Consider the following 22,915-nt stretch of genomic DNA (forward strand, 5'->3'; position numbering starts at 1 on the left):
GGCAATGGTCCATCACCAGCTGCTCCACAGCTACAATTGCCTTCCTCTCAGCACCGTTCACTTCTGATTCTTCCTGGATGTGGTACATTTTGTTTTCTGTTGTGTCACTGTTGTTATACTTACATAATGTACTTAAGTATTGTTTAGATTGACACAGTGTTAGTTCTAAAATTGAAATTAAAATGTCATTATTGGCAAGAGCAGCTCTTTTCATGCACATCATTTTCTGAAGTTCAGTTGATTAATCAGGCTAAGCGGGAGTTTTGCACAAATGGTAGTATTTTTTCTTGAAGCATTCTATGGGCTTTAGATTTCCATCATAACAGAACTGAGTAGTATAATGTAGAAGAAATGTTTGATGTGATTAAAACTGTTTATTCTGGGTTTGTAATTGATTTAATTGTAACATCTAGAGGGCTGCAATTTTGAAAAGTTTCAGCCCTGATTGCCTATTATTCACATGACAATGCTGAAATAAAATGACACTATAGTAAATGAAAACATAACAAATAACCCTGGTGGTTCAATAACATTTTGAGAGAAAATCAGTAGATGTTCTGCAGAAATCACCTACAGGAACAGCAGGGAAAAAAGACCATGTTTTAAATCAGTTTTTGTAAAAACCTGGTAAAAATTGACTCTCCCAGAAACTGTCATAATGTTACTCATCTAGTAAAGCTGTTTTGATTGTCCTCTATAATTTTAAATTACACCTGCTTGTGAAGCGCATACAAACATTAGGAAAAAAGTCTTGTTACCTATGCTGAAGCAATAGGGCTATATACCCTCAAATCTCTCCCCAACCTTTACTACCCTCCATGTAAAAGTCAAATGTAAAGTTCACCAAATTTGCTTGGAATCCAGGAGTGTCTAGATTTAAACCTTGAAAAATTTTCCTTGGTCCTTGACCCCACACAAAGCCTAGCTTTGCAGAATATCAGTAAGCTCTTCTGACAAACCAAGTTTATAGAGTAGGAAAGCCCTGGATGCAGCATGTTTCAGCATTGACTGACCAACTGCATCACGCACATTATATCCCTATTAATTCCTATACAGAGAAAAATAAAGTATTCAAATTATTTACCATAAAAATGGTAATTTTTTACCAGTCTTTATAGAACTGCATAATCAAAAAAATCACAGAATCACAGAATAAGGGGTCCACAAGGATCATTGAATCCAACTCCTGGCCCTGCACAGGACCATCCCTAAGAGTCACACCATGTGCCTGCGAGTTTTTCCTCTAAGAAAAAAAAAAAATAGTTCTAGGTGTTTACATGTTACCATGAAAATTAGTGTTATGTTTTGAGTTGCTGGAATGACATATCTTGGAATATATTTTTCTTTTCCTTGGTGAAGATTGGTGCATATTCTACATTTGGTAACGAAATAGTAGGAAAGACTTATAGTGGCTCATCTTTTAGTGTTACCTGTTACATACATTCCAATGTGCACATGAAGGACCTAAATTTAAATTCCCAGATTCAAACTTTCAAATTTAAGGTATTAGGCAATATACATTACTTCCTTTGTTTTCACTCTGCTGTAATTGTGGTAAGCTCTGTGTGCATAATTGGGCTTTGTGTAATTGTGCTTTAATGTTTATAAAGGCCAGTGAATTCCATTAACACATAACTTTGCAGTAGGCCTTGAACTTACTCAGTTAATGATGCTACATTGTTTCTTTTAAGTTTTTAGAATCAAATAAAAGTTTGTATATTTTGGTCCTAATAATATTTTCTTTTATTTTTTCCCCCTGATTTTCTCAGAATCAGAGAAAGATTTGGGTGGGAAGGGACCTTAAAGATCATCTAGCTCTAAATGTCCCACCATGGGACATTTAGGGATGGCACCCACTAGATCAGCTTCCTCAAGGCCCCACCCACCCTGACCATGAAAATTTCCAGGGGTGGAGCATTCACTTCTTTATTGGCTTGCAAACAACCATGATTTTTACCGGTGGTTGGAATCAGTTACCACTTTTCGTGGTTCTCATATGACTGTGACTGGGTCTTTGACGACATGTGGGTTATTTGAACATTGCTATCTGTAGTCAATCTAATCTTCAAAGAGAAAACAGTTTTGCAACCTGCTTCTAATTGACACTAGGAGGTGGTGTGTTAGATTTATTTTTATGTGACTAATTCAGTTAAATATTTACTGGAAAAATTGAAAAAATGCTTTACAGATGACACGATTAAGCATTTGCTGTTGTTTCATCAGTGCTAAATGATTTGTGTAGCTGTTTCATTGAGCAGGTCTAATTCTTTCACTCTTTCAAACAAGCACTTAAAAATTTAGAGCAACACTGTTCTTTCATTGAAAGTTGTTTCATAATCTTTAACAGCAAAAATGAGCTATTAGATTTCCATATCACCCAAAAAGGAGGCAAAATGTATCTCTAAACAGACTTCTTCAGTATATAAGAAACATAACTTAAAAATTCAGTATTTATTTTTTAATGTTTACTGATGTAGTTTAAAGTATTCAGGAGTTAAAAGGAAAGGCAGAGAACTGTCAAGGAAATTGAGATTAAGCTACTACTTTATTGCTCTACTGATTATTTTGAAAAAGGAATTGTTGCTGGAATACTAAAACTACCAAGGGAAGAGCAATTGGTCAAAAAATGGAAGAAGCACAAAAATGCTCATTGAAGTAAAAATGCTATGTATAATTTCTTCAGTCTCAAATCACAAATGAAGATTGTAATTTATAGAAAGAAATGTAAAAGAATGTAAATTTAAAAAAATTCCTTTGAAAATGTGATCTTTAGTACCATATAACTAATTTTGAACTCATCTGGTTTTGTTTTTGAAAACCTCTGAATAGTTTAAAATATTCTATCCTATTATGTTTCTATCACTATGCACTTTGCTATGTATTGGCAAGAATATAAAACATAATCACTTTAGAATTCCTGAAGAGAGTCTAAGTAGGTCTTATGGAGTTTTTGAGCATTGGAAAATGTTCAGCTGAGAGAGTTGGGGTTACTCAGGCTGGAGATGACTTTGGGGACACCTTAACAGCGGCCTTCCAGTAGCTAAAGGGGCCTGGAGAGGGGCTTTTGACAGGGGTGTGCAGGGATAGGACAAGTGGGAATGGCTTTAAACTGAAAGAGATCAGAGTTAGATTAGATATTAGGAAGAAATTCTTCACTGTGGGGGTGGTAAAACACTGGAACAGGTTGCCCAGAGAAGCTGTGGATGTCCCATCCTTAAATCCTTCAAGTATAGTAGCGGAGAGCAAAAGATGGGCCAAGAGGGAGTCTATCCAAGTATGATTCTATCCTATGGATATAAACTTTTCTTAGTACACTTAATGTATAGCATACTACAGATGTCATCTTACAATTTTCTGGTTACCATATTACTCTATTTTTTCCATATACTAAAGGTGATCTGATTATTTGGGCTGATTATTAATTTATGTAAATAAGGGCACATATCATAAAGAAAAAACTACACCCTTTTTTTGTAGAGGAATGATAGACTGCTAAAATGTCTTTACAAAAAAACACTTGTCATGTGGTATTTGTAGCTTCACTTTTATCTATTCTTAGCTGATCATTGCCTTCAACAGAATTTGACAATGAAGTTTTCTGGACTGGTGTTCACAGCAGAGAAACTATAAGGAACTGGTTTAGGAAGTGTTTCTCCTTCAGGAAAATCTTCTTCTTATGGCAAAAACCTGCATAGGCCATTTTTAATACTCAAGTTGTTTCTAGAAGACCTGAGATTTTTGCCTTTCTATGTAAATTTTACTGTTCCTTCTGACCATGACAGCTAATTTTGAGTACTTCAAATGTGAATGAAGTTTTTCTTTACTTGTTAGAAAAAAATCTTTGTTAGAAACAGAAGGCAATCAAAATGGCATAGAAGAATTTGCATCCTTTTTTTTTTCACAGTATACCAAATTCTGCCTACTGCTGTACACAAAGGAAAAATTAGTTATTACACAGAGGATTAAGTTATCCACCTAATCCTCAGATGGGGTCCAGCTAAATATTACTAAATTTAATTTAGAGTGATATTTCAGGATAGCATATTTTTAAGCCAGCCCCATACATCTAAAAGTTTACTTAAAAGCCGCTCTACAAGATCAGAAAGTGGACTGGTGCTCTTTAGAAAAAGAGGATGGAAGTTAGCTGTTTCCTGAGAGGCTATGTCAAGTGAATGCAGTTGCTCTCTCTCAGTGTTCCAGGGTTGTCTCATATCAAGAGCCACTATTCCTTTAAACAATACTGGGCCAAAATTCCCTGGAGGCAAGTAAAAAAACAACCATCTTGAGATCTTCTTGGATAATGGAGAAGAGAATATGGAGCTTGAGGAAATATGTGGTTAAAAGGATGTTAAAAAAGTTAATGGAGGTGACCTGTTATTTAGGGTGTGTCATAGTAGGGAGAAATATTTTAAAACTTGGTGCTGCCTGGAGAGACATGGAACAGAAATATACCTTTTTGTTTTCTCTGTACACTGCTTCAAAGAAATATTTGAGTTCATCTCTAATTTATTTCTTCCAGAGTGAGTGGCAAGAACTTTTGGCTGAGATTAAAAGGAGTAACAACGAAGGAGTTATTTGATCATTTAAAATTAGCACATATACTGTTCAGATGTCATTTTGCCAGAAAGTTTACTTCTGTAACTAGAAATGCAGTACTGGAAAAAGGAATGGTGACTTTTTCTTATCAGTGAAATAAGGTGAATTTTTTAATCTTTACCAGTGTTTTTGTCTTGTGAGAATTAACACTATGGGAATGACACTGGCACTACTAATACTGAAATTTAGACTTGCAAATTTTTATTACTACAGTTTATGCTCCACCCACACCTTGAAGTTCAGACATTTACTAGTAAGGGCATTGTTTTACCTAAAAAATTAATTTCATACACTGCTAATGAGATAGCCCCGAGGAAAGATGGGGAATTTGAGCCTTGTAAATATACAATAAAATACATTCCTGCAAGACCTACCAAAGCTTGAGAAATTAATAAACATGATTCAATTCAGCATTATTAAAAATAGTTTAAAGTAGTTGCATTTTGAAAATGATATAGTTTATTTTCTTGCTAAAAGTTATCCCCTCCCTATTGCATCAGAAATCAGAGAGCATCTTTAAAGTTGTCCTTTCTGCACCCATCCAAATGACAAGGATTTACAGTGACAGGATAGTTCAGTGATTTGGGCATAAAAAGATTTGTTTCATTGTCTCCTTTACAGAGGTGTTCTCTTCCTTCTCTGAAAAGCTGGTATATAATACTTCTCTCTTTCACTTGAAATAAGATCTTTTTATATTGTGGAGTGTTATGGCAGTGATTGATATAAATACATATACAGCATGTATTCAGAGTTACTTGCAATTCCTAATTTTTCAGAGCAAGACTCTCAAGTTGGAGAGTGAGTGAACTGAACATTTCAGTGTATTAACACTACAGGGAACTGGGAGAAATTCTAGGGTCATTGATTAGGGACAAAATAGGAGAACACTTGGACAGGTGCAGACTGGTCAAAGACAACCAGGACATTTATAAAGGGGAAGCCATGCTTGTCAAATGCTATTAACTTGTTTGAGGAGGTGACAATGAGAGCTGACAGGGGTGAAGCAACAAACATAATCTGCTTGGACATCAAGATGGCTTTTGATACTGGCACACTGAAGACCAGATACAGGGTTAGTAAGAATCTGATGATAAAGTGACTGAGAATGTCTCTAAAATCTCTTAAGAGTCAGTACTGCTGACATACCACAGAAAAACATGAGAGAAGATGTAAAAAAGTGATGGATATAAATGAATCTGATAGGGATTTTTCACAATAAAAAAGAGGATGGATGAATTAGGAAGTTTGTGAAGGAGGGAGGCAGAAAAAGAGGAGCGGTGGGAGAGGAAAAGAGCTGACATGTTCATTTATTTTTGAAAGAGAAAATGTGTTGAAGATTATTCTGTGAAAGATCACTGTAGAAGACAGGAGCAAAAACACCTGATATATCTCCCTGTATGTATCCATATCTGCCCTTAACTTTGCTGCAGACAGGAAGTGATTGCTGAAGTGAAGAGATGATTTTCAGTATATGCTGGATATTTGCAGGGAACAAGACTCCTAAGAGCTTCATGCTGAAAGGGGCAAATTTGAGGCTTTATTCCTATATAGAAAGTAGCTCTGTGCTTGATACCTTCTTATTCTTTTTAATGTAGAATAGAAATAGAAGTGTAAAGGATCCTTGACTTCTGCTTCCTGTATGGCCATTTCTCCAGATGTGTTCACATTCTGTTTTGCATGGTAGTGTTTGCCTTTCATCACTTTCCATTTGCTAAGAGAAGCAAATAGAATTTTAACAAATAGGTACCAATAGGTCTCCAGTGCAAAAAGTTAGTGAACCTGTTTTTGAGACAAAATTTGCTGTTTGAGTTGAGAACTGTATGGGAAAAAAAAAAAAAAGAAGAAAAAATCGAAAAATATATAAGAACTGTCCATTCAATCATATATTCTTAGTTTCCAGAATGCTGTGTGAAGTTACAATACATCTTTTAGTTTTTAGATAATTAATGCAGTACAGGCATAGGCAAAAATATTCCATTGTGAATAGAGGAAGCATAGATTACTGGTGTGGAATAGCTATGAGCAAAACAAAAAAAAATCTAATGAGAAGACCTAAATCTTAACTGATCTGTGATTTTGGAAGACTTTTTTGCTCGGCTTTTTTAAATACTTAGCAAAATCTTTGACAAATTTGTTTCATGCCCTGTTCTAAGTTTTAAAAACGAGATGAAAAGGTTTTGAGACACATACTTTAAATTAATTCATTACTTTTATTGATTTTATGTTTAAAAGCTTATATTCTAGCTCAAAATGTTCATCTGTTATAATTAAATGTAGTAATCAGAGACAGGAAAAAATGGTCCTTAGGTAAGAAACAAGAACAGCCTTTGTAATTGAAGAACAGGTACAACAGGTACAGTTCCTGTTTCAAAGAGAAATGCAGTGGATCGAGAACATACAAGAAGTGTGAAGTATGATGGTATGTCAACTGTCCAAGAGATGGTTGAGCTAAATTTTTATCTATTTACTAACATACATATTTTGTGCAGCTGCTCCCTTGACTGAAAAGTCTTGTTTCCTCCAATTTCCTTGATTTATTGAATTACATAACAAGTTTAAGTTTAGGAAGAAATCTGATTTCGTAGCTTTCTGTTAGTTAAGACAGAAGGTTGCACTGTGATGATAGCTTCAGTGGCCAAATGTGTGAGATAAAGAAAACAGAACTTAATAGAAAATAGAAGGTGCTTCAGATTTCTCCGAAACCAACTGTTTGGACAAATTACCAAATTTGAATAAGGGAAGGATCATAGTGGGAAACAGGCTAACATTTTGGCACAACAGGAAAATATAACCCCAAATTTATTAATTTCTTGTTTTTCAGTTTTTTAGTCTTTTCATCATCACATCTTTCATGTGTTTTGGGTTATGTCATTTGAAGTATCTGAAGTATAATTATCACACTGTATTAAATACAAAATAGGTATATTTTTGAGTAAGGAAACTAATGCATTCTGGAATGGAACAGGAAAGCAGAAAGGTAAACTTGTGAAATAGGGAACACTGTGCATTTGTATATTCCTATGCATTTTATTAACAAACTGAATATTTTAAAGCTACTTTGGATGCTGAAAAAAGACAAGGAAATTAATATTTTTGTAATATAGATATCACCTTATATTTCATGCCTGATTCATTTGAAAATGTAGATTAATTTGCAAACAGTTTAGGGAGGTGAACTATTGAATTGAGTCCTATAAGATTTAGGATTTGTCATCTTTTAAAGTTGACACTCAGTGAGAGCTTGTCAATTACAAAGAAGTGAAATGAAGTGAAAATAAGCCTCGTCTTCATCTTCTTGTTATATGCTTGGTTGGTTATAGAGACACCATTTACAAGCTGAGAATAATTACTTGCAAAGTATTTTCCCCTTTAAACCAAAATTATTTATTATTTTACCTTACTCCATTTTGATATAGCAGTTACTCTAATTTCCTAATCTCATAACCAAAATAGTTTTTCAGTACAAGTGGCTACCTGAAATTAAGTGTGCTTGAGTTGAAAATGAAAAACACGATTTAGAATAGGATTTTTTCCTCAAACATTACTTATCCTCTTGTGACAAGTTATACAGAATTTCTTCACTTTATAAATCTACAGCAGCAAGTAATTTGACAAATACACATATGATAGGGAAAGAACAGCAACAGTAAAATCCTTTTTTATTTACATGCAAACATATCAGCATTCTCTTCCACCTTAAATGGGTATTATGTTATCAGTCTCTTGCTTCTAGCAAGAGACTTTAATTTCTGTAGAGCTCATTCTTTAAACCTTTCCTTAAGCTGTAATACAGTCTTTCTGATGTGGTTTTCTCAGATTGAAGTGAATTAGCACTTTTTTTTCTTATCAGTTTTATTTGACATAATGAATGCTTAGAGGAGTTCTGTAATCAAATAACTTGTACCATCCTACTTTCTTTGCATCCAACATTCCTGTACTTCATGCATTTCCATATTAACTTCCATTTTATCAAAATCCTCTAGCTGTTTCAGAAAAAAGTACTCTGTCATCTAATTATTTTCTCCTGGATAAAATAATGATGTATACAGCAATTCTGCTAAAGCATTACCTTTGATTTTTAACTGGAGCTCTAAGCTCTGGTTTTTTTCTTGCTTTTCCCAGTGGTCTGTCATGACCAGCTGAAACCAGAGAGACCAGATAATTTGTCTGTGGTGCTTAGCCAACCAGTAGCTCAACTTGAACAGGAAGAAGCCATCTCCCAACTCATAGACTTGTGCCCAGACCACAGAGCTCCCTAAAATGAGCTCATCCCAGCAGAAGGAGTGTTCAGGAAAACATAGCAGCCTTTTCCTGAATGGGAACTGGTACTTGATGCCAGTCATTTTATTTGTAAATGTACATAGAACTTAGTGATCACATATGCAAAATATAGCTGTCAATTATTAATTAAAGTTTAGAAAGGATAATTACAAAAATTTTTGCCATGCAGTAAATTTTCTTTATTAGTTGAACTGGATAATTGTATTTGTGCATCATTCTTGTGGTATTTGAAGCACAAAGCGAATCTTATAACACCTCTTGTATTATTTCAATTTTGTCTTTTAGTATTCATGCTATTGCCTAGTAGAATTCAGTTATGCTATTTAAATGTACAGTAGAATATTTTCCTTTTTATTGCAGAAGAATGCTTTGATCTATCAAAAAGTTTAATTGCATTTCATGCAGTAGTTTCTGTTTGTAATTAGGTATATGTGTGGCAGTTGCTAAGTGTTTCTTTCATGTCCTTCCATTTATTTTTAAAGCAAATTTTCTGTTACACCACCACGTATTGTGCAGTAGGTGCTTTGCTCAGATTCTGGAACTTCATACGCATATCTGATTCCCCCAGTCATTCTTGAAGTGTTTTGGCAGCTTGGTCTTTGCTTATTTTAATTAATTCCTTACTGGTTTTGATGGACAAAGGGATGGATTTAGTGAATATTTTAATATCTCTGACTCTGAATAGGAAATTAAAGATCAATGAGGTATATAGTGCGGGCTGTAGCATCCCTCTTACATTTTTTTCTTTTTTCTCATTTAAATAACATCTGAAAAAAGGAAGTTTGGTTACTAAAGAATGCAAAACAAACAATAGATAATTTGGAGATTAGCCCTTAGGCTAATTTTGTAATATTCCTATCCTACTGAATAGCATAACATTTCACATGGGATCCTATAAAGCAGCTTCAGGAAGGAGGAAAGAGTTGAAAAAACACTTTGGATCTAGCGATTAATAACCCATTGATTATTACTAAGAATGTAGAAATACTTTTTGCAAAGCATAAAAGACTACTGAATTTCAAATGGGTACAGAAATATATTTATTTGAATTGAGATTTTATTTGGTATTATCACACTCCTGCCCATACTTATCACCCTTTCTCACTCCTGCCCATACTTATCATCCTTTCTTGTCTCACGGAAAATGCCACTGATTTCTCTTCTGCAGATTGCAACAGGTGTGAGAAATTGAAATATATTTGAATTACTAGATAAATGACGTTTCTAAAAATATCCTTTAAAGGAAAGAGCAAAATCAAACTAAAACTACTGATTGGTCACATCTATACTTCCTTTTCATTTAATTTACCCTTTTGGTATCTCTGATATGACATCTTTTTTTTTTTTTCCTAACTTTTCATTCATCTTTTCTGGTAGTGCATTTTTATTTTCATTTTTCTTCTTTGTTCCTTTTTGTTGATACTTTCCTTTTCCCAGTGTATTTTCTCACTTTTTCAAGTACTTCAACTAAAATTTGCTTTCTAAACCTAAGCCCTTTCTCAGAGTTCTCTCACCTACAACTTTCATGTGTCTTTGTGGCTGCTCAGCCATTATTTCAAAAAAAGCTTTTAGTTGAATAAGGTGTGAAAGAAAAGTGGAATGAAAGAAGCGGGAGCACACTCAACTGAATCCATGAATCAAGACACAGAACTTGCACAGCTTACACACTAGGATGGGGAATCCCAGGTCTTAAAAATCATTGTCTTTGGCATATGGAAGTATGTGGAATTTTATAGGGTTTGGCCTATCTTGGTATTTTTCTTAGAATATAAATTTTGCAGTTATAATGCAGCAGGGTTATATTTTAGCCTCTTATCTGCTCTTCTGAGGCCGGGACAAAGGAAGGAAGGAAGTTGTCGCTGAAGTGCAGCCTCATTGATTAAACATAGCTTGCCAACGCCATTGATTTCTCATTTCAGTTAAAATATTTAGATAAAGCTTAGATTCAAATGAAAGAACAGTCTGGATTGGCACAGCTGAATGAATATACAACCAGCTTCAGACAGCAGCCAGAGAAACTGGCTTCTCCACGTGGCTCTGAGGAGTATGGGTCAGGTTGGACTGTGGTGGTCAGAGGTTGACCAACTGATCAGCCAACTGGTTTATTTGTGAGCATGCTAATATGCTCAGAACTATCTCTTGCAATCAGAACAAAGAGGTGGGATGGAATAGCAACAAAATTTACATGATACAGATGGTGGCTAAATAAACAGCCCATTGCAAAACCTCACTACTTTAGTGGCTTTTGTGTTGGTCAAAAGAGACAGTAGGAAATCTTCAGTTCTGTTTTGAACAAAATGTTTTCCTTAGATTACTGATGCTGAAAAAGAATATTTTACATGCTCCCCAACAAATTTTATGTCGGAGCCAAGGATTCAAGGGAACGTGATTACAAATTTCTTAACAAAAAGACTTGTGATAAAGCGGCTTAACATTTTGTGGCCAAGGTAAATAAGAAAACTTCTATTCTAGCTGTAGATAACATAAAGTGCTCTTCAGTAGTATCATTACACTTCTGTATCCCCATTTTAATTTAAAAAAATATTTCATGCCTTTTCTATATTTTTTTTTTTTGTACCTGAGTAGTTCAAAAATGTCACTATTATATTAGATGCTGTTGTTGAGCTAAGGGGACTAATTCTTCTCCCTCCTGTCCCAAATCCTACTTCAATATATAAAAAAGCAGCTGCTGCAGTCAAGGGTAGCACGAGCTTTCTGAGGAGAAATAAAAGCAATTCCAAAAGCAATATGTAATTATTGTGCATCTGACTGAATGTTTCTCATTAAATTTTGTTGAAATAAATTTCAGGATCTTACATATGGAAAATTAAGTCAAATTATATAAGTGAAATGCAAAAGAGATGAGAAAGTTCAAAGTGTGCTGTTAGTATACAATGGAGTTCCCATGCTCCAGTGCAAACAATAAACAGAACAGAGATTTTTTACTTTTTTTTTGGTTAATGAGTGAACTAAATGCTATGTAAAATGATTTCTCTATTTTGCAAGAATTTTGTTTCAACTTTTTAAGATGTGTTTTATATAAAAGCATGTATTTATAAGTTGCTTTTCAGCCCCCTTCAATTTTCCTTTTCAAAATCTCAGATTAGGCTTCCCAAATATCTATATATTCATGCAAGTATTATTTACTTCTTGACTGAAAAACACAAAGTCATTTCTATTTATGAACATTTTTTTGTAATGTGACCTGGCATTTCTCATCACTACCACTTGCAGTCTAGTCTTATAAAATTTAATGGATGTCAAAAATGAGCACAGTATGAAAAATAAATAGACAAAAGAGAAATCCTTTACATGTTAACAAATGCAGCAGAAAGATCTCTTGAAGTTAAAATCCCCATGGAGAAAAATCATTTAGTCTTGACCAAAAGAAATACCTCTTTAAGATATATGGCTAAGGGAAATCTTGGAATTTTCTGTCTTTTGAAAAGAGTAGACTTAATTTGTATGTCCTCTCAGACTATGCTTCATCTTTATTAGAGAAATCCTTCTTTTCCAATGGTTTTAGGCAGATTAACTGGCCTAATTGGACCTAAGCTGCTGTGAAGAGAGAGGGAAAAAAGGTGGAGGCACAAGCTCTCCAAGTCCTCAAGTCACATCCTCCTGGTTGACTGGTCTGCTTAGCCAAGCTGAAACTGGTCTTATTGTCATGTTGGGTGCATTAATTGGAGTGCAGACTAATTTGCAAGAATGCTTTAGTGCCCTTTAAAAGGTGATTTAAAATTCAAAGTGATGGAAATTGTATAAAAGCATGCTGATCTGATCATTACCCAGAATTCAGTTTGACATTTCCTCTATTTATCTGTTTTTATTGTTTAGACTTTAAGTTTACTGTGAAAGACTTAGGAGACTGCAACAATTCATGATATTCTCTGGATTGGTTGATAACCCTTCCCTTTTTTTAACTCAGAGAATGCTCTAAAAGTAAACCAGTTAAGCACAAAAATGTCTTCTTTGGGAGTGATAAAATAAAGAATATATTCAGATCATGCAATATAGTAATAAATACAGCAATGGATTTTTCTTGTTTCCATCAAATACATGAAAATATGCTCTTTGGAATGGTCTTACAAAATAGAGACATTAGCACCTCATTAACATAAGCTTGAATGGTAACAAGGATAATGGATTTACATTTTCCAAGAGGCCACAAACACAAAATTATGCACTATTTTTGCAAACTCTATAGGTAAAGAGATATCCATTGCTGAAGTGCAGCTGTGTTCATGGGTGAAGAATGACTTCTGTCCGCACTACCAAACAGCTCTCCACAACATTTAACAAGATAAAAATACTATTTGTCATATGAAATTATACAAGAAGCCTTAAGATGGTTTATAATTAAAGTACATAAATTAAACTCTCATGCAATGCAATAAACATGAATAATTTCCAGTGATTTTTGAGTGATGGACTGTAGGAAACTACAATTGGAACCTTTCTTCTGCATTTTACTCAAGTCCAGCAAAGAGGTTTTAGTCCTGACACAAAGCCAATTATGCTTTACCAAAGTGAAGGCAATTGATGCTATCCCTGAAGCATACTATACTTGTCTGTACCAGAAACTGAGAACACTGGCCATTACTGGTGCAAAATCCTTGGCAGCCAGTGCTAGTTACTGAAACATTTAGATATAATATCCTGAAAACATACTTTAACTTGAAAGTTGCCCCCTGTTACTCGTCTGATAAAGAAAGATTGTGCTGGCAGGAGTTTGTGCAGTAATTAATACGTTTGGATTGCAGGCTCTCCTCTACCCAGATAATGTCTACAAAGCTGTTGTCTTCAGTGAAATTGTGAGCAATTTGCATTCCATAATACATGGAATGGTTTCTTTTTGCGTGCAGCTAAGTTACTTGCTTGAACAGAGATGAATGAGGTAGGTAACATTTCTTGCTTATTCTGCACAGAAGAGGAACAAGATTCCACCTTCCAGTGTACCAATGTTTTCAAATTTGGATTGAGAAACAAGTCCACGTCAAACTATGCTGAAGTAATGTAACATTTCTTTAAAGAAAAGTTTTTGTGTTGCTTTCAGATTTTTTTTTCCTGGAGCTATAATTTGTTCAGGCTGAACTGTGAGATTAATATCCACCTTTCTCTAAAACTGTACTTGTGTCAAGTTTGTGGCACTACCTTGAGATGGCATAGTGAGGCAGAGGCTGACTTAGAGATTAATCCTTGCCAGTAACAATATGTCTGCAAGGACTAAAAGGAAGACATTCAGATCTTAAATTGAGTTTCTAGCCTGACTGCAAATGTCAATTTTACAAGTGGTAAGTGTGAATATGGAAAGGAAAGGTATGGAACCTCATGGTTCCATAATATGGAACTAGGTAACTGTCATATTAGAGTGAGCACTGAAAATATGGCCTCTGTGTTAGTGGAACCAAATTAGTATTTGTACAATGTATTACATGCTTTTGACTGCACAGTTATCTTTTGGCCATTTCAACTATATTGTGTTTGAGGAATTTACAAGTTCAGTTTTTTTGTTTTGGTTTAATGTAATGAATACTGGGGTTTATTTACTGAAAAACCACTCATAGGTTAGAAGAGTGTTGCTTAATGTAGTGCTGCTTTCCTTAAAAAAATTTTAGCATGCATTTGTTTCTCTATTTAATTTTATTCTCAGTTAAAGAAGAAAATATTTACCATGGTAACCTGGACTACATAAAATATGGATAATTTGTTCTAAGAGTCATGGTGATGTGTAATGAAGTCTGTCCCTGAGATATTAATGTTTTCATATCATGCAACACGGTCCCATTGCTAGTTGCGCAAGATTACCTGTGGGCAAAAATGAAAGCATTAGGAAAAGCCTAAACAATTGATTAGCTGTAATATCATGCACTAAAGATGGACAGTCTGTATAACAGGTTGTCTTGTATGAGAATTGGCTCCTTAACACACTCTGCTGGTATTATCACATCAAGTAACCAAAAACCCCAACCTGCGGAGCGCACCACAATGAGTGCCTCAGCTTCTGTTATGCAAACAGCACACACTCAGTGTCCTCTAAACCCTGCAAGAGCTTAGGAGAGGAGGGACCAAGGACACATAAATGACAGTAATGCAACTTGAGAAGAGGGCATGTCCCACTAGGAAGAATTAATGGTAAGAAAATGGGATAAATAGATGCACTTATGAGCACAGATAGAGTCCTCTGAAAAAATGACTTGACTCATGCAGTCAGAAATTCACTGGTTTTTCTGTGTGAAATATATATATTAGCTATCCATGAGATCTTTAATATGAAATCAGCTTTATGTTCTTACTTAGGTAGGCATAGACAGATCTCAAGTAACTAATGGCCATTAATGTGAAACTCTGGTACCTTAAATTTGTGTGGACATCAGTAGGGTCAGGACTTTTCTCAGTATATCTTCTATTTGTAAGAAGGCTTAATATAAATTGAGTGATATTGAGTGATGTCAATAGCTTTTTGAAATTCATTCTCTATTTCTCTTATTATGGTACTTTCCCTGAAGCATGGGCAGAAATTCACACTGCAGTATGAAAGATAGGTGTTAAGGATAGCAGGTGCAACACTGAATAACATTTAAAAAAATACAGACAAGGTAGGAGGTCATTAGGATGCAATGTCAGTAGCTAATATAATGTGACAACACATGAAACCATTAATGCTAATGTTAAGCATTTTGTTTCTCATGGAAATGGAAATCTAATAACTACTTCACTGAGAAAAAAAATGACATCACTTTTTAGCAATAATAGCACTACCACTTTATGAGACTAATATCAGTAGAAACTTTAAAAACTTATCTGAAAATTTACTGAAAGTCCATTAAAAAAAACCTGTGTGGGTAGGATATTACATGAATGGTGCTAGATCATTCATTCTAAGAGCAATTGGAAAATGAAGCTTTGTAAATGTTTGACATATAATGTCACTTTGGGCCATGGAAGATCTCAAGGCTTGACAAGAGACATAATGCTAGGAGATGAATGCTGTGTACCAAAAATTAGCAAGTACTGTGTTCATCTTGAAGGAACATAATACCTCCACCACTAGCACCGTTTTTAACAACAAAAAAAGGTTTTAAATATATCTTTACCCACAAGGGTACAGAGAAATCAGGTGCAGCAACCATACTAACAATATTGACAAGTACTCTCAAAATGTAGCTGGGTGTCCTCACTAAAATATTTAACTCAGCATAATAGGCTAGAATCAAAATTAAGCATGTTTTAAAATCAGTATCAAGAGGTTAAAGTTAGCAGACACTGTAAAGCTGTAATACTGCTTCTTAAGTTATTTCAACAGAACACAATCCAAAACCAGCGGAAAAAAATTGGATGGGCAAAATGTAGCTTGTGTAGCATGTGTCTATTTCTGTTAGCTGAATTGCCAATGAATATATATATACATATATATATATTTTAAATACTAAGATATCTGAAGGGAATCTGGAAAGATGGCTAAAATGTTAAAACAGTGCTTGGTAAAGTAAGGGGGAACAGATTACCATGAAAAATATTTTGACAGTAAGGTTTTTCACCTTTTATTTTAAACTGGAAAATTAATTGAAAGCTCAAAAAAAGAGGACATTACTGAAAACTCCAGAAAATGATACATGGTATACATTATTTATTAGAATAATATACTTTTTGCATATGGGTCTTACTGTTAGGGCAAGTACTGAAGTTTTTGAGGTTTTGCCACTACATATAATAATGACTGTAATTAAAGGAAAGCCTGTAGAAAGAGAATAAAATATATTTATTATATCGAATATTTGAATTGGTCTTGTGAATTCAGAAGCTTTTCAATTTTATGTTCTCATCAAAATAAGATTTAAAAAAACAGAGCTAAAGATGGTGGGAAAAGTAATTTTTTTTTTAATTAAATAAAGTCTTTCAAGAATTTCTAAATTGGTTCAATCTTTGGACAAAATATTACTTTCAGAGGAAGAGGGTCTTCCCCTGCAGAGGAACTACTAGTTTAAGATTAATCAGCTTTGGCACAGAATAGCACAATCTGTTGCTTATATTGTTCCCATCAGAAGGGGCTGAATTTCAAAATCTGTCAGGACAGAAACAAGGATGCCTATTCTTGCATCACCATTAAATGTTTTAAGGATGGAGCAATTGGCTGTGCTACAGAGAAGGTACAGCTGAATGTGCAGGCGGTCAGGTGGATTGTGTGCTATGGGAACTCCTCTCGTGAGCATCACAGACCCACTGCAGCCCCTAGAGGAGACCACGTTGGAGCAGGGGGATGCCTGAGAGGAGGCTGTGACCTCTCCAGGCATGGAGTGCTGGAGCAGGTTCCTGGCAGGAACCTGAAGACCCGTGGAAAGAGGGATCCCCACTGGAGCAGGTTCCCTGGTAGGACTTGTCACCCTAGGACAGTCCCAGGTTGGAGTGGGCTGTGCCTGAAGGACTGCACCCCATGTTAAAATGACCCATACTGAACAATGTGTGAAGAACTGTTTCCCATGGGAGTAATGTTGGAGAAGATCATGGAGGACTCTCTGCTGTGGGAGGGACCCCACATTGGAGCAGGGGAAGGACTCCTCTCCCTGGGCAGTGGCAGAAATAAACGGTGAAGGGCTGACCATAACCTCCCTTCCTTCTCTCCCTGCATCACTGAGGAAGGAGGTAGAGCTGGGAAGGAAGGAAGGCTGGGGGGAAGATATTTTTAAGATTTGTTTCATTTCTCATTATTAGGGTCTGATTTTAATTAGCAATGAAACAACTAATTTCCCCAGTCAGAGTCTGTTTTGCATGTGATGCTAAGTGGTAAGTAATCTCTTCCAGTCTTTATCTCTGAACCTTTTGCTCTATTTTCTCTCCCCTGTCCAGTTGTGGAGGGGAGTGATAGAATGGCTTTGGTGGGTGCTTGGCATCCAGCCAGGGTCAACACACCACATTAGAAAAATCAAAAAGTCACTTTGAGCTACCTCTCTCCCCAAGTTCTCTTTCTTCTGAAAATATCAAAGTCCAGGACATTTGGAGGTGAAAATAAACAAGGGGCGATTCCACCTATAATTTTGACCAAATTTTCATCTTGCTGAGAAGACTTTACCAAAACCTCAGTTCTGACAAAACCTGATTAGAATCCATCTTGTCAGAAAATGCCTGAACGCCACTAATGTTCATTTCTCAGGCTACGTTGAAGAGAAGCTGAGAATATTGAATATTCCCATTATGTTCCTCAGTGTCAGGTGCTTGAAATTTGCCAAGTTTGTGCTTTGAAATATCATATGCTTTATAGGCAAAAATGTATCTGCGGGAATTTTCTGCTGAAATACCAGCTATTTCTAAACAAATATGGGGCGTTTTATTAGCCTTTTTCACTATTTTTGTATGTAAAAATTATAGCTGATAAAGCAAATGCTGATGATTGGCCTAATTTCCTTGTCACAGACTCATCTCTTAAATGATTCCTTGAAGCCGATCATCTTTTTACGGTAAAGAACCTGAACGCTTACTACATTCTTCGATGTGAGAGGAAGCCATAAGCACAGGAGGTTGAAAAGAGCTGTGAATGAGCCAGGCATCCTCATCCAAGCAAGAGTTATTCATTGGTCTTGGCATAGACTGCAGCAGCCTACGCACTGCTTTAATTTATGCTAAATGGCTGTTGACCCACAGTGTCAGTTGGCAACTAGCATTGTGCATTCTGTCAAAATCTCCTGTCTCCAACAATTCATCTTTCTAGGGTGAGTTGACTAGTAGGGTGAGTTGACTACTTTGTCCCTGTTGCCCAACAGAAGGACAGAAGACCCAGGAATCCATTGCCATGGGTTTAAAGCGCTATTTTAAATAATAATTTTAAATATTAAACCATATATTTTTATGCAAGAAGAAAAGATGTTTAACATGAATAATATTTAGTATAGGAAATGATTAACTGAAATAAATTATCCTCTGCAGCTTCATAAATTCAGTCCAGTAGCCTGCAGTAAAAACAGGCTCTGAATTGATTTGTAAGGCAGGGAAGAAATTAAGTGGATTTTTTCATTGAGAGAAGATTTTTTTCCTTTCTGCATGTAAATATATGTGTCAGAACTTGCAGATTTTATCAAAAGTTTGCACAAAAGTGTAAGTTGCATCTGTGCTACTGAAGAGTATGAGCAGAAGTGGGATATACTATAAAGTCCAAGAAATTCATGGCCTGCACAGTCATCTTTGCCTGCCTGATTGCAGGAGAAGTAATCAATTCCTACCTCCAGAGAAGCAAAGACTAATGTTTTGAGTATCTTGGTCACAGATCTGGTCCAGGTATGGATTTTATGACTGGGAAAAATAAGGGATATGATCGTTTTACTTTCACGTGTTCTTTCATTTTCTTCCAAGTCTTCTGTTTTTCTCCCAAAGTCCTGCTGTAACAGATTTTTAAATCCAAAAGCCACAATAAATTAATCACCAAATGCAGTCCATCACTAACTTCTACATGTTAATATTAGCTCAGAAGGCAATGGCAGCATTCTAAACTTAAAGATGCTATAAATGCTTTATTAATGTTTACTAAGTGATTGCAAAATGTTGCTATATACTTTAAAAGCGCATCATAAAAGAAATTATAAACTTTACTATCGAAGCATTTTCAAGGCCTTCTTAAGAAAAGTGACTGAAAAAAAGTAGGATAAACTACACCCGGTCCTGCAGGCACCAACATGTGACTACACAAACGAACAGAGAGTAGGTAAAAGTATGGACATGCATAAGCACTTATAGGGAGAAGAAGCCAAGCTTACTGTATAGTTCTATTGAGGTGGATTAAATTTTTGGGAAATTATTTCATGGCATCTGTACAAGGTTTTAGAAGAGGAAGAATGTAAGTGTAATCTTGATATCTTCTATAATTAGAAGACTATATTTGTAATTCTTTAGCACATAGGTATTTAGCCTGCAGTTTGCCCTTAAGGAGAATGAAATATAACAGAATATGTAGCTACTATAATGACCTTGTGGCATTTAGGCACAACCTTTAACCCTGAATCCCCGTGGTAAATGAACTCATGACAACCATTGTGCCTGAAACTGCCTTGCTGCTCTTATAGCAATATTACTCTAGGGGGGAAATGTCTTTTCTAGTGGAAAGATGAACTTGGCAAACTGAAATGTTAAACGATAATGTCAGCACTTCCATCACAGTTGTGTGGTTTGTGTTAATACTTGTGTTTACCAGTCAGTTTGAATATTGCCTCTAGCCTAAACGATTTATTACTTCTATTCTCTCAACTTAATTCTGTGCTAATTTTAAAACTAGATGAAAAAAAACACTATTTGATTTTTTGTGAAAGATAGTTTTAGTTAACTGGACCTAATTTTTTTCATTTAACAGCCGCTCAGATTTAGTCATCAATAAGATGCAGAAAAACTAAGGACATTAATAACCTGGAATTACCAAAAATAACAATGCTAACAACCTAGTCATTAATGAGAATTACTAGTCTTGTTGCTATAGAAACAAGACTGAAGCAAATAGAAATTATGTGTAATTTCTCATTCCCAAAAGTGGCACATATTATGTCATTACCATAGTAATGATATTATTACCCCAAATGCAATAAACTTGAAAGCTACTTACCATGAGAGGACACCACCACACCTGAAAAAGTTGACATGTACCTTCTGCTGTTGATCTTCATTGAAGCTCCACAAAAAAATCCTGAATGTAAACTGACAAATTTATGAAGCAATGGAGATAGTGGAGTCATCTCAGGACACTTGCCAAGAGTTTGCTCTTTTCACTTATGGCAAACCCAAATTTAGCTGTCAATCACTGTAGACCACAAAAGGACAAAGGTAAAATTCAGTTTAGTCTGCTGTCCTTTTTTGGTATGATGAGTAGCAATCGTTGGCTTGAACTGGAAAACAAGACAAAACTTCACTCACAAAATCTTTGGCCATTGCCACTGCAGACACAACTAGGAGAAAGGAATGTGTCTGCTTGTTTACTTTTCCTTTAGCTATATTGGAAAGCCAAACAGGGTTTCTGTAGGAATGACAATACTTGTGTGATGGATGTGATGTGCTAGATAAACATAGGAAATGTTTCCTGAGAGTGGGAATAAAAAAAATCTTGCCTTTGACAAAGAAAACACTGGAAACTTCTCTAACAACCACAACTAGCCTTACCATTCCCCATCAGGTTTGTTTTTCCACTCGAGATGAAGTACCCTAGAGGTCAAATATTTTGAGGATGGTGTCTTCAACTATTGTTACTATTATCTTTTTTTGTCCTCTCTGTAATCACTTTTTCAGTGTCATTCCTAAGATAAGTCCCCTAGCATTAGGAACCAGCAGTAGAGTTACTGTGGCTAAGGTCTGGCAGTGAAGTTGCCTCAATTAACCCAGGAACAGAGACTATTCATGTGCTGTCATTAAGTCATTCATCAAGTGACTCAGACTCAAAACTCAATGGGTTTTCTGTTATTCCATTATTATTTTTTATTGACTTTTTAATTTTTCTAGGGCTTGACACACACCTATTGACATAAAAATGAAAACAGAAGTCCTAGTGTCTGACCATGGAAATTTCAAATCACAGGGAAACGCAGTTATCACTCCTAGCTTCTTCTTCTCATCACCACCAGTTAATCAATACTATTTTTCTTTAACAGAAACAATTTTTTACTGTGAAGGTGACTGAGCACTCTCACAGACAGTGCGTGGTGTAGTCTCTTGAACATGGAGTTTGGAAACACTCAAAAGACATCTTGACATAGTCCTGGAGAACTTGCTCTAGGTGACCATACTGGAAGAGGAAGGGGTTGGATGGGATGACCTCCAGAGGTCTCACCAAACTCATTCTGTGATTTCTGAGGTTTCTAGAAAACATAGGACAGTAGTTGATTAACGGTCTAGATTTGCCTTTTGGGGTGTCTCAAAATCTTGTGCTAAATCGTGTCTCTTACTGATTCAAGTTGAAAGCTGTTATTGTTAGTTTGGTAAATCAGGCTGATCATGAATTTATGAACTCGTTTTTTTGGCACAAAGAGGTGAACAAGCCTTTGCCCAGAAACTGAATTTCTTGAGGCTAAGGGCATAAAGGTAAGCCAGCCTCCAGAGCTACTTAAAGGCAAAGGTATACAAAGATTTTATGTCCCTTTAAAAAGTTGTATGAAATCGCATTTGCAAGAAGCAGTCATAAAGAATAAATGGAATAGAAATAGAATGTCATAACTGATGATTTCCTGAAGATATTTTAACAGTACCCAGCAGAGTTTACAGTGTCATTGCTTCTAATAACATAGTAGAGGTGCTACAAGAAGGGAAAGCAAGCCAGGTCTGTACAACTTAAGAAAATCTGCACTAAAAAGCCCCAATATGCTTAGGGAAGTTACAAGCAATACAGCTCCAAATGAACATTCTGTTAATGATATTAGAGAAAAGTTGCACATCCAGGTGTTTTCTGTTAAAATTTTGTCTTAGAGTGACAGAAGATTTAAACACAGCTACGCATAGTTCTTTATTTATATGGCTCTATTACAACTTTAAAATGTGCACATTCTGATTTTACCAAATACAACAAATTTAGCAAATGTATGACCTAGTGCCTGCAGTGCAAAACGCTTCTCAGTTTCTCAGGCAGTGCAGATGATTACCAATAGACTTTACATACACAGAAGTGTTGCTTTCCCCAAGCTGTATGCTTAAAATTCATGCAAGACAGCTTTTGTTGCAGAGCTGTGTTGATATATCAAAAACTGCAAATCATCTTCAGTGGTAGCTCTGCCCCTGAAAAGCAAAGGGGTAGAATGAATGAGAAAAATGTTGATTTTGCTCAGAGCGCTGTAAGGGAAGGAGCCAACAATCCAGGCCTTGAACAAGCAAGTGGTATTTAGAACTCACTGTGCATCACTGAGTTACAAAAACAAGAAGAGGCATGATGAGTATATAAGCATGAACGGAACTTGGAAAAAAGCCCTTATGACTGACAACAAGAGTTATTTTAATGGTAGTACTCCAGCTCTGCTGCAAGTTGCATGAAGATATGTACACACAATATTCTTCTGTCACCATTTTGGACACAGTGGCTAGC

This window comes from Fringilla coelebs, assembly GCF_963513975.1.
Source record: "Fringilla coelebs genome assembly, chromosome: 6".
NCBI lineage: Eukaryota > Metazoa > Chordata > Aves > Passeriformes > Fringillidae > Fringilla > Fringilla coelebs.